General features: G+C 41.0%; 1 long non-coding RNA gene across 1 annotated transcript; it reads right to left on the bottom strand.

The window, feature by feature from the left end:
• Positions 1 to 1,142: 1,142 nt before the first annotated feature.
• On the bottom strand, positions 1,143 to 2,934 carry LOC126588369 (uncharacterized). The gene is made up of 3 exons (XR_007611433.1): positions 2,859 to 2,934; positions 1,999 to 2,683; positions 1,143 to 1,829 (listed from the first exon to the last, which is right to left on the bottom strand). It is a non-coding gene; the product is annotated as an uncharacterized LOC126588369 (long non-coding RNA).
• Positions 2,935 to 13,851: the final 10,917 nt, after the last annotated feature.

The following is a 13,851-nucleotide window of genomic DNA, read 5'->3' as shown; positions in this document are numbered from 1 at the left end:
AACACCAAGCACCATGGCCGCAGAAGTATGCAACTTACAACGGGGGGATAGTTGGATCACCCCGATCTATAATTTCCTTGCTCATGGCACCCTCCCAAATGATAAAGTCCAGGCTAAGCAAATTCGATACAAGTCTACCCGCTACCTGATCATCAATGATCAACTCTATAAGCGAGGTTTTAGCCTGCCATACTTAAGGTGTCTTACGCCTGCCGAGGCAGAAATCGTCCTTCGGGAAATACATGAGGGAGTCTGTGGAGATCATGGTGGATCTCGGTCCCTAGCACACAAGACTTTTCGCCAAGGATATTACTGGCCAACACTCCACCAGGATGCCATCAAAGTATCCCGCTCATGTGACAAATGTCAACTATATGCGGCTATTCCTCATTCCCCTCCAGAGCCTCTTACTCCTATGATCAGCCCTTGGCCCTTCGCCCAGTGGGGACTTGATTTGATCGGCCCAATGCCGGCAGGGAAGGGCAAAGTCTGTTACGCAGTCGTTGCAGTGGACTACTTCACAAAGTGGGCCGAAGTAGAACCCTTGGCAACCATTACTGAGGCAAAGATAGAAGACTTCGTGTGGAAGAACATCCTTTGTAGATTCGGCATTCCCAATGCGATAGTCACTGACAATGGGCGACAGTTTGACAACAAGAAGTTCAGGTTGTTCTGCTCTAAGTTCAACATCAACTTATGCTTTGCCTCTCCAGCTCATCCCCAGTCTAATGGACAAGTTGAGGCCATCAACAAAATAATCAAGCGCACTTTGAAAACCAGCTTGGACAAAGCTAAAGGCTGTTGGCCAGAATTTGTACCCCAAGTTCTTTGGTCATATCGCACTTCATATCGGACTTCAACAGGAGAAACTCCATTCTCACTTGCATTTGGCACAGAGGCGGTTGTCCCTGTTGAGCTCAAGCAAGCAACATTCCGAGTCCAGAACTACATTCAAAGTGAAAATGACAAACAACTCACCCTCAACTTGGATTTAGTCGAGGAACACAGAAACCAAGCTCACTTGAGGAATGTCGCCTACAAGCAGCGCATCTCCAACTATTATGACTCTAGGGTCAAGCCTCGTTCTTTCAAAATAGGAGACTGGGTCTTAAAGAAAAGATTACTCTGCGACAGAGTCCCGAGTGAAGGCACACTTAGTCCAAACTGGGATGGACCGTATGAAGTCATTGGCATCAGTCGCCCTGGCTCTTACACACTTAGAAGCTCCGATGGCAAGACCCTTGGCCATCCATGGAACGCTGATCACTTGAAGTACTACTACAAATAGACTCACGATGTACAAGTGTTGAGCTATAGCCGTTTGGCATCCTATGTAATGAAGGCCATTTGGCAATGAATTCAATAAAGAGGTAATTTAGCCAACTCAGCCCTCACTCTTTTACATTCATAGCAAGCGATGCCGGAACCCTTCTCAATCAGAAAGCAATCCGTCTTCCACAGTCACTACAAAACAAGCAAATGAAGACCGTGTCAAGCGCCAAAAAAAAAAAAAAAAAAAAAAAAAACAGCTTCATCCAAAAAGCTTCACCCGAAAAGCTTCACCTCCAAAGCTTCACCTAAAAAGCTTCACCCGAAAAGCTTCACCTCCAAAGCTTCACCCACAAAGCTTCACCCACAAAGCTTCACCCACAAAGCTTCACCCACAAAGCTTCACCTAAAAAGCTTCACCCAAAAAGCTTCACCATCAAAGCTTCACCTAAAAAGCTTCACCCAAAAAGCTTCACTTAAAAAGCTTCACCCAAAAAGCTTCACCATCAAAGCTTCACCTAAAAAGCTTCACCCAAAAAGCTTCACCCGAAAAGCTTCACCTAAAAAGCTTCAACACCAAAGCTTCACCCACAAAGCTTCACCTAAAAAGTTTCACCCAAAAAGCTTCACCATCAAAGCTTCACCTAAAAAGCTTCACCCACAAAGCTTCACCATCAAAGCTTCACCTAAAAAAGCTTCACCCAAAAAGCTTCACCCGAAAAGCTTCACCTAAAAAGCTTCACCCAAAAAGCTTCACCCGAAAAGCTTCACCTAAAAAGCTTCACCCACAAAGCTTCACCTAAAAAGCTTCACCCAACAAGCTTCACCCGAAAAGCTTCACCTCCAAAGCTTCACCCACAAAGCTTCAACACCAAAGCTTCACCTACAAAACTTCAACACAAAACCTTGCTCCAAATAAACAAATTTTGTTCACAAAACCCAAGATGCCCTTGAACTTGTACAAAAACACTTGGGTAAACATAAACATTTTTTGTTTTACACCCACAAGGGCCCAAAATTTTCCTTCTTATTTATTCACTTATATATGTTCTCAAACATATTATAATAGATCCAACAACAAGCCAAAGTCCCAAATTTCATAATGGACAAAAGTACAAGCAATTCATCAATAATGAAGGTGCTACAAAAATTGGAATCTGCCCCAAAATAGAAATCCAACCCAGGAGACTTTTTCTCTCTCTCCCTCTTCCGCCTCCTTTCATCTATCAAATTTCTGCAACCTCTGCTCTTCTCCAATGGAGCTGAATTTTGGACACCCTATAGTTCTTGAGCATATGAACAACTTTCAAGAAGGAACCATTTCTGTTTGAGCGACGGAAATTAAAGTGTTGAAGCTCCAAACATGATAGTCGGCTTCTTGCAGATTTCGAAGCTGTTGTGATGTTTCGAAGATCTGGAAATATTTAACCGTTAGTTCATCCTGAATTTTTGATATGTTATGAAAGAGTCGATGAGGAACAACTTCAATGAAGAAAGCATACCGATCTGAACAAGAGAAAATGGAGTTTCGAAGCTCACAACAAATCTGACGGGTTGACAGACAAATAATAACCAGTCATTCATCATACCTGAATTTCTTGAGTTATACAGCTCCGAGGGATCTCAAATTTGGATATGTTGTAGTTCACAAGCTGAGGAACAACTTCAATGAAGAAAGCATACCGATCTGAACAAGAGAAAATGGAGTTTCGAAGCTCACAACAAATCTGACGGGTTGACAGAAAAATAATAACCAGTCATTCATCATACCTGAGTTTCTTGAGTTATACAGCTCCGAGGGATCTCAAATTTGGATATGTTGTAGTTCACAAGCTGAGGAACAACTTCAATGAAGAAAGCATACCGATCTGAACAAGAGAAAATGGAGTTTCGAAGCTCACAACAAATCTGACGGGTTGACAGAAAAATAATAACCAGTCATTCATCATACCTGAGTTTCTTGAGTTATACAGCTCCGAGGGATCTCAAATTTGGATATGTTGTAGTTCACAAGCTGAGGAACAACTTCAATGAAGAAAGCATGCTGATCTGAGCAAGAGAAAATAGAGTTTCAAAGCTCACAACAAATCTGACGGGTTGACAGACAAATGATAAACAGTCACTCATCATACCTGGATTTCTGGAGTTGTACTGCTCCGATGGCTCTCCAATTTGGATATGTTGTAGTTAAGGAATTAACGAACAACTTTCATGAAGACAACTTTGTGATTCGACCTACAGATGATGGTGTTATGTTGAAAAACAATTCCGGTTGTTAGGGGAAATGAAAAACAATTCCACCAAAGAAACATCATTATGATGTTTCATCATTATGGTGTTTTCATCATTATGATGTTTTCATCATTGTGATGCTTCCATCATTGTGATGCTTCCATTATGATGTTAATGCACCAACGGTTACACCTTCTGCAATTCCACTTATTCGGGCCTAGCAACCTTCATCAACAAAATCTATGAAGAAAAAGTCCGGGGCTACCACTTAGAAAACAAAAGAATGAAGTTTTGGTACTTACGACATGGACTATTAGCAAGACACCTCATTCGTCAACTCCCTCGACTAGAGACTTGGGGGACTCCCACCATATGCTACTACGCCTTGGTACTCAAAAGTTCGTGACTACTCAGTGACTTGGATTTTTCAAGTCTCCAACCGAGAAGTTTTCCTCACTCGGGAAATTAAGGGAACACTACCTCAAACTACATGCTTCACTCACAAAGCTTCAACAATACAGGTTTCAACAAAAGCAAAAATTCAAAGAGCTTTATGAAGAAGGTTTTGGTGTATTTAACACAATATGTTGAAATGAAGCAAAGCTTATTTATTAATATTTTCGATAAGCCACAAATATGTACATATACATGAGTCAAAATAAACAAACAAAAGGGAGCCTTCACAAAGGTTGCTTAGGGGAAGTCTCAGGAGTCGGTAGAGCCCCAGAAAGAGAAAGCACCGGAGGGTGGTTATCCGGAGCCTCAGTACTTGACAAAACCCCAGAAGGAGGAGGCATTGGAGGTTCATCATTTGAAGCTTCATTACCAGGTACAGCCCCAGAGGACGAAGGCAATAAATGCCTTTGGAACAAACCCACAAACCGCTGATGATCAAGTAAAACCTTACCATCAGATTCCTTCATCTGGTCAAGCTTCCTCTTCATGTTTGTAGCATAGTCATGGGCGAGCCGGTGCAACTGCTTATTCTCATGCTTGAGCCCTCTAATCTCCTGTTTGAGACTCATCACTTCAGCAGCCAATGATTCAACTTGGCGGGTTCTAGCAAATAGGCGTTGGGCCATATTAGACACAGAACCTGCACACTGAACACTAAGAGCCAGAGAGTCCTTAACAGCCAACTCATCAGACCGTTTGGAAAGTAGTCTATTATCTTTGGGAGTGAGAAGGTTCCTGGCCACCACTGCAGCGGTCATATCATTCTTCATCACAGAATCCCCAACGGTAAGAGGACCAGTAGGGGATATGAAGGATGGACGCCATATGTTGTCTGGAGAAGGCGTGGCTGTCTCTTCTCCAAGGTTCAAGTCAAAACGACGGTCGGAGGGTCCAGACATTTTCAAATGTGTTGAAGAAGGAAGAGGTCAGACAAATCAAGATCTTAGAAGTGCAAGAAATGAGCTTCTACTGGTAGAGATTCAAGTGTGCTGTGGAACTTAATGCCAGCCTCTATAAAAATCTGCACTCGACGGAGCTTCAGAAATCGAAGAGGCGTTTGCTTTCTCAAAAGCTGGGCTGCTCAGAGACCACGAGGGCCGATCTCAGAAATCGAAGAGGCGTTTGCTTTCTCAAAAGCTGGGCTACTCAGAGACCACGAGGGCCGATCTCAGAAATCGAAGAGGCGTTTGCTTTCTCAAAAGCTGGGCTACTCAGAGACCACGAGGGCCGATCTCAGAAATCGAAGAAGCACCTGCTTTTTCAGCCTCGTCAGCACCTGTCACATGCACACTCAGCTTTGCGGAAATTACGGGCAATCTGTCGAAGATTTCTGGTGAAGTAGAAAGCACGTGAATCTTACTGTTCAATCACCGCTCTCCATATGCACCATCAACTCCTCGGGTACCACATATAACTTTGTCAAAGATCTCTGACAAAGTTTAGGCACGAGAATTTCGAAGTTCCAGCTACCCTACTATTACCCATAAGGGTAAAGGAACAGCACCACTGCTTGACAACTGGAAAGTCCCTATGTGTGTCGACCTCCGGGTTTTGCGGCAAGACAGGTTGGCAAGAACGTCCAACCTTTACTCACATTCGAGAAAAGACTCCCAACATAATTACTTTCTAAAAAACCGGAGTAGCACCGCTTTCCGAATCTCGAGAGTCAGATCCTCGACGGGATTGCTTGTTCGAAAACCGAAGAGGCACAACTCTCAGAACTTCGAGAGCCAGATTTCCTTAGATAAAGCTTGTCTGTAATCTTCACACGTAACATCAGCTTTCCAGATACCACATACCACTTTTTCAAAGTGCTCTGACAAAATTAAAACACGTGAAGCTGGCAGCTCCCACTACATTGCTGTGACCAAGAAGGGTAAAGGAATAGCATTACTACTTGTTATTGGGAAATCCCTATATACATTGACCTCCCTCCTCAACGGACAGGCAAACCTGCAAAAATGCTCAACCCTTTCTCGCATTCGAAAAGGCACCCTCAACATAACCTCTCGAAATACTCAGCTTTATTTCCCCCCGATAATACCTCAGCAAATAAGCCACACCAAGAACAAGAGTATCTCATATCATCAGGGTCGAAAGCAAGAGTATCCCATATCATGCTTTCTCCCTGTCTTTGTCTTTGTCCTTGTCCACACCTGCAGGACAAGGAGAAAGAGAGCAGTCAGTCGGAACCTGAAATCAAACCTCCAATTTGGAACTGACTGCCTGGAGCCTTTGCCTGGTTGCTTACTTAGCATTGCTCTCGAGTACTCATCCTCAACTGCTGTCAAGGTCACGAATTCCACCGACAAATACCTCATGACAGTTGATCAGATATTGGCTCTTTACACTGAAGCTGCCAAGCGTGGATGAGTCACTATGAAGGAATGTTCTGAAGGACCATTTAAATGCAAAGGTTGCACACCACTTCTGCCATGCAAAAGATTGAAGCAGAAGATTCAACGGTGAGCTGAAACAGATCACTACAGCACGACACCTTTCCATACCACATTCATTATTCCGTCAACAGCAAAAGTATCCCATATCATCAAGGTCGAACGTACTCTAGATTTGATGGACTTGTTTTGACCCTCAAATTTTTGAGTCGGCCTTATACTCTGAAGGGCACCAGAAAACCCTCCAGCACAGTTCAAGAATAAGCCTGTGGAAAGTTACTTCTTCAAAAGCAAAAGTATCTCATATCATCTCTTATCCATTTGCTTCTCCTTATCCTGGCAGTTGAATGAGAGACAAGGAGAATGAGAACAATCAACCGGAAGCCGACGTCAAACCTCTGATCCTGGGTTGCTTACTTGGAAGTTTGACTGCTTACCTTGTCTGTCACCTCTTTCGGCAGATCTCCTAGCTCGGCGACTTGGGGGACTCCTACTATAGGGTTTGTATCACACTTGACTAAGCCCGAAACTACAACTAAGCTTCAAGTGAAATTGATACATTACCTTGTGCGTCAACATCAGCTAAGTACACCATTCCCGGATGGAGGAAAGGTACTTCCAGAGAAGGGCAGATGAAGATCAGACCACACTTCGGTACTTAGAAGTTTCGTGATTACTCAAGGGATTGGATCTTGCAAGTCCCCAACCGAGGAGTTTCCCTCACTCAGGAACTTAGGGGAGCACTGTTTGTACCATACTTGACCAATCCCGAAACTACCGAGCACCGGCCAACGCTATACTGTCAAGGACCCAGAAGAGTTCCCCTCCGACCAGGAGGCCAATCACTACTCGACACGTGTCAAGATTAGAAGCCAATCAGAGCGCAGCACGTGTCAACATCAAGAACCAATCATAACATGACACATGTCAATGTGACAAAGCTACAAGTTTTTCTATAAATAGGGGTCATTCCCCCACAATATTGCCTAATGCCATTTTGTGTTAAATCATTCACAAGAACTCACTAAATTGAGAGCTTGATCCTTTGTACTTGTGTAAGCCCTTCACTACTAATAAGAACTCCTCTACTCCGTGGACGTAGCCAATCTGGGTGAACCACGTACATCCTGTGTTTGCTTCTCTGTCTCTATTCATTTATGTACTTATCCTCACTAGTGACTGAAGCAACCAAGCAACCAAGCGAAGGTCACAAAACCTGACACTTTCTGTTGTACCAAAGTCTTCGCTGATTTTGTGCATCAACACATTCTATTAAGGGAATTACAGAGGAACTTTCCCATTGTAGGAACTCAATATAACATACATTAAGCAGTTACCATAGATTGATCCTTGACTCCATTGTCTCTGAAATTGATGGTTACAGAGTAACAGTGAAAATTGAAATGCATGAAAACTCATCAACCAAAACCAGGAGGCACATCGGGGTCCTCCTCTCTACCATCACATGCCTGCTTGTGCTCCATGTCTGTAGATATGCAAGGTGTAAATCTGTTTTTCATCAGGACCAGCCTATCTTGCAACTTGTGTGAACTTTCCTTCCATTCGTCCATGGCTCATTTTACATGAGGTAGAGGTAGTTGTAGCTCAGCAGTATTGTTTTCCTGATGAATGCTAGAGAAAGAAAATCCCGGTGGGACTTTTGGCTTATTCTCAGGCAGCTTATCATCGATTTCACTGGTTGCAGCAACATCTAAGCAGTTACTGTCAGCTTCGTTTTGAACTGGAACATCACGAGTGGGAGCTTCACCCTCACCTTCCCCAGCTTAATGGAAAAACTAACGAAATTTTGATTTTGGGCTTAATTCCTAACGGACTTCACCACACCGGTTTAAATCTGAATATTTTTACCACAAGGGCTATCGTCTGAATACCCTATCACCACGAGAACCATTTATCCAATTAGGCCTTATATTTTTGTAGAAACTGAAATGACAACATACTTTAAATTACTGAAATAGGTAGACCAATATATTTGACCAAAAAATAAAGCTAGAAAAATATTGTGGCTGACATGATCATCAAGGCCAATTTGGGAAACCCTCAAATAAGCAGGGAGGAATTAATGACCATAAAATCAATCCAGTAAACTTGGAGGGCAAGAAGAAGCAACCAATAAGAAGTTAAGGCCTTGTTTGGAAGTGTTTTTAAGTAACTAAAAGCGTTTTATACTATGTTTGGTGAAAAGGTTAAAAGTGTTTTTGAATTCAAAAAACACTTAAAGTGTTATCTAGAAGAAGCACATGTTGTGTGTGTCTTTTCAGGAAGCATTTCACGTGTTTTTTAGCTTTTTAAGAAATAATTGCATTTTTATCAAAAAATTCAATGCGCAATTCTAATAAAAGCACTTTTAGTAGCTTTAACTGAAAGTGATTCTAGAAGAAGTGCCTTTTAAAGAATCAGTTCTAAACAATCTAAAATTATCAAGTTGCATGTTCTAATCTTTTTATAGTATTAGTTCCTTTATGATTCCAATTGCGCATAGCAAGAATATTGACTCTTTTAATTGAAGAATTTATGTATTCATCAAGATTCATGTCTTTTTTTTTAAGATTCGATTTCTTTACAAGTGGGAAAGATTGAAAGAAGAAGAAGAAGTTATTGGAAAATTGGTAATTCACAGCTTATTAGGTTATTTTTCTACTAGCGTACTGTTATATGTTCCAATAATTGATGTTTTGGACTTGTAGGGTTGTTCAAGTTAAAGTAACCTTGGGTTGGTGTGTTGTTTTTTTAATAATTTCATATTTATTTTCTATTTAAGTCTACTTATGTAATTGTCAATTAACTTTATTCATATCATAATTGAAATTTTAGAGTTTTCTCTAATTCTCTAGTAAATTATGAGTTGCTGATGAATCTTCATATTCTCGAATTTGAAATATGTAATTCTTCTATGATTAATTTCGCGATGATCCAAGGACATGCATGCTTTGCACAACTTATACATACAATTTGGCAATTGGTGTATTTGTTGTCTTCATAAATAATCAAATATTCCATAAGTATTCTAAGAAACCACAACCACAAAGTTGAGACAAAACTTTGGAGATAAAATATATATATATATATATATATATATATTTTTTTTTTAAATTGTGATCTTACACCTTTGGCCGTAAACAATTTTGTTCCCAAGAATAAAATGGTGCAAAGATGGACCATAGAAACTTTATACCACAAGACAGGATCGAGTAAAAGGCCAATTGAAAGATAATTGTCAAATTAGTGCAATGCAATCACGAGTTGAGAACCAGGACCCCACTAATTCATGTAGACACCACCAAACAAGCAAATAGATGGGATATTGCTACCCACAAAGAGAAGAAGAGAAAAAGGTGATAGGGAAACTCCAATTCCAATATATATCATTCATGACAAAATAAAAACATTATGGGGTAATATACAAGAAAAAAGGGCCAAGCAATACGCATATAAGGCCATCTCCAATCGATCCGGTCGAAGGATTATAGGGCTAAAAAAATTAAAAATAGTCCTAAATGACACGAAAATCGTGTCCAACCGAGAGCTAGACCAAAGAGTTTGTGGGCCCCACCGGGCCATAATCACCAAATCAGGCCAACGAGCTGGCCATCTCCAACCAGCCAACTAGCTCGATGATCCAACCCTTTTTTTTTGGACGATTTTTTTGCCCAGCCCACTTTTTTTTGGACAATTTGTTTTTGCCTAGCCCTTATTTTTTGGGATGATTTTTTTTTTAATTCTAATTTTTTTTCCTACACCATTTCTCACATATTTTTCACCATTACATATTATCTTACCTCATTTTATTTCAATTCTTCACATTCTTTTCTCTTCCAATAATCTTTCCTTTAATTTTTTTCAATAATTTTCAAATGGCCACCTCTTTGAATAATCTTCCTATGTTCGAAAATCTTATTTTAGTATGGTAGTTTAATTTAATTAAGTATATTAATTCAATTAAAATAATAAATTATGTTTGGCCTATGACCCTTTGGCCCCTTCGGTTGGAGATGATTTTTTGTCACATGACTATGTTTGGCCTATGTGTCACATCCCGGGCTCAACTCCGTCGTAGCACGATATCGTCTGTTTTGGGCCCCAACCATGCCCTTACGGTTTTGTTTCTGGAAACTCACACGAGAACTTCCTAGTGAGTCACCCATCCTGAGATTGCTCTCGTGCGAACTCGCTTAACTTCGGAGTTTCGATGGAACCCGAAGCCAGTGAGCTCCCAAAAGGCCTCGTGCTAGGTAGAGATGGGAATATACATATAAGGCTTATAGGATTCATTTCCCTGGGTGATGTGGGATGTTACAATCCACCCCCCTTAGGGGCCCGACGTCCTCGTCGGCACACTTCCGGCTAGGGATTGGCTCTGATACCAAATTGTCACATCCCGGCCCGGGCCCCCACCACATCCCGGGCTCAACTCCGCTGTAGCATGATATTGTCCCCTTTGGGCCCCGACCATGCCCTTACGGTTTTGTTTTTTAGAACTCACATGAGAACTTTCCAGTGGGTCATCCATCCTGGGATTGCTCTCGTGCGAACTCGCTTAACTTCGAAGTTCCGATGGAACCCGAAGCCAGTGAGCTCCCAAAATACCTCGTGTTAGGTAGAGATAGGAATATGCATATAAGGCTTATAGGATCCATTTCCCTGGGCGATGCGGGATGTTACACTATGGCCATTTGGCCCTTTCGGTTGGAAATGGTATGAAATATGGTCTGACACTGTTCATTAAAATATAATTTCGTGGAGGACTATAGGGCTAAAGAGAGTCCTTTGGCCCTCATTCGGTTGGACATGACCAAATTAACCTATTGGCTTGACTTGATACCATTGGCCCATGAACTTTTTGGTGTCGAGTCCTTAACAACTCATGGGGACATGACAGATAGGATGTCCTAGATTCCCCAAAATCGTGTAAAAATGAGTTATGTTCCACAACAAAATAAGTTCAAAACAACTCAGCATAGCTGCACAACAAAGATTGAGGACCTCCAATTATAGCAAATCAGAGACTGAGTACCTCCAGATCAATTAGCTAGTCCTTAACATCGAAGTTTTAGTTATATGTGCGAAAGAACTACTTGAGCTAATAAAAAACTCCTACAAATATTACAATATTGATTATCCTAGACTAAAGTTTAAGAAACGTTTAGGTCACTCAAAATTGCTCACCTCTCGTTGAAGGTTTTATTCAATTCAAAAAAAAAAAATGATTTATGTAAGAAATTCGAATTTAAAAATCATTTCGATATTAATAAGAAAAATACCACTAAATCAATGTTATAGCTAGTACTTGATCTTCGTAATTAGACAGACATATGGTCAGGGTTTGGGACAATGTAAAATTGACTCTCCATTGACTATTGATATTGAAACTCACCCCCCACATACATAGAGAAAGCCATTACAGTTTTTTACATCGATGTCTCCCATCCAGAGGGATTCATCCAAGTTCTCTCCTGGAACAGGCGACTAGACCCGTGAACTTATATCCTTTTTGTCTTAATCAATGCTGCAATTAATCGAAAGGCTCAATGCCTATGTTCCTTGGGATCTCCCCATTTCTCTCCCTCAATTCATTAGTTAATAATCACATACCTAATGTGTTTGATTAAAGGTGTGGCATTGCCTCATTGGTCCGAACCCACAACTCACATGCTTTCCCATGATTAATTTCCCCAAAAATATTTAAAATTCAACTGGTTAAACTGAAATCTTTGATCTACAAATTTGTGGTCCCAAACATTAATAATATATATATCATGGGGATGGAGTTCGAGGAAAGGATGTGTAAGAACAGTATAATATTACATGGGATAGTTCTCCAAAAAAAATAAAAAATAAAAAAATAAAAAATATTACATGGGATATGGGAAGAGGGAATCCATGTGAGGACTGAGTTATAAAAGTCTAACAAAGAAGATTTGCAAGGTTGTTTTGGATTTATATTTATGTAGCTTCAAGAAATAGGCATTCAAAACTTTTGGATTTATGCTAATAAGATAATATGCCGATAATAATATATGAAGTTGGAGCTCATGGACCATCATACATCAAGGCTCCCATCTCTCTTGTGTATGTATTTCAAATGATTTTTTCGGAGTGACAAGCCTTAAAAAGAAAGGCTTTAGTTTACACATTTTTTTCTTCTAAACCAATAAATTCGAAAGTTTGTTGTTTTATCCGTGCTTCTCTTTGCTTGAAGACAACTATATGTTATCATCCTTACAAAAGTATGGAGTCTCTTTGACTTGGTGTTTACACCCACTTGACCTTTTTCGTTTCAGCTTGGATCTGGGCATTTGGATGCCTATTGTGTGTTTATTTTCAGTTGAGGACTCGATATGTGGAAACTGGAATTTGCATGGTTTCTCTTTATCTGCAGATTCGGCTCATTTTCACCTATGTTGAGACAAATATAGGCTTGACTTTTTCTTTCTACGGATGTTGTAACGACCCATCCCCAATTATTACGGTTTTTATAATTTTAATGTGTGAATTTAGGAAAATGCCCTTCGAGGCAAAAACGTTGACTTTGGTTGACCGCTTTGTCGTGTTACATAAGATCCGTTTTCTTGGCGTATCCTTGTACCACTCGTTGCTACGAACTCGTGGGCACGAGCGAAATCGAACTTGGAGCTAAAACGAAGATTTTACCGGACTCAAAACAATAAGGGTATTTTGGTAATTTTTCAAGTCGAGATATTTTCCACCCTGGACCATTCTCAGGCTGACACGTGGCAGGTGACCCTAGTTTATGGGGTGTTCCTTTGTTCCGTGACATCTCTCCCTCTCTCTGGAACTCTCTCCCTCTCTTTTCTCTCCGTGACACACTCTTTCTCACCCCCTCACCTCTTATCTCTCCTCCTAGCTACCTCTCATTTTCTCTCCTTCATCTCTACAACATTTCCCTCTGAACACACCACCACTCACTACGACCGTGGCTCATACTCTGGCGACCACACCACATTCGAGACCTCCCCCTCACGACCCCAGACCGTCTGAAGCCTCTCCTCATCTTTCTTTCTCACTACACTATTACACCATCACTGTGCAAGGAGTTTTTCGATGAGTTTCACCGTTTCTGACATGGGTAAGCCTCGAGACTCTTTCTCTCTCTAACCTTCATTGTAGATCGATCAAACCCTAGTTGACCCATCTTAGGCATTGTGGTGAAGGTTTGTAAAGAAAACAACTCGGGAGGTTAATTTCTAGATTTCGATGAAAAACCCGACAGTTTTCAAGCCGTTTTCAGGCCAGTTTCAGCCACTATGAGGGACCACAAAGGTATAATCTCATTCATTATCTCCCTACCTTTATTTTGGCTTTTAAATCGTAGGAAATGGTTAAGATTTGAGCTCATTTAAAGCTCAGGAAATTTCCTAGCTGAAATACAACCTTCTTATTCCTCAAATTTGGTGGGTGTCACCCGCAAACCTAATCGGGTGGACCTAACCCGTAATCCAGGAACCCAATCCATTAA

Source organism: Malus sylvestris, chromosome 11 (assembly GCF_916048215.2).
Source record: "Malus sylvestris chromosome 11, drMalSylv7.2, whole genome shotgun sequence".
In the NCBI taxonomy this organism is placed as follows: domain Eukaryota; kingdom Viridiplantae; phylum Streptophyta; class Magnoliopsida; order Rosales; family Rosaceae; genus Malus; species Malus sylvestris.
Note: the sequence above shows the minus strand (reverse complement) of the source record. Positions and strands in the feature narration are given on the sequence as shown.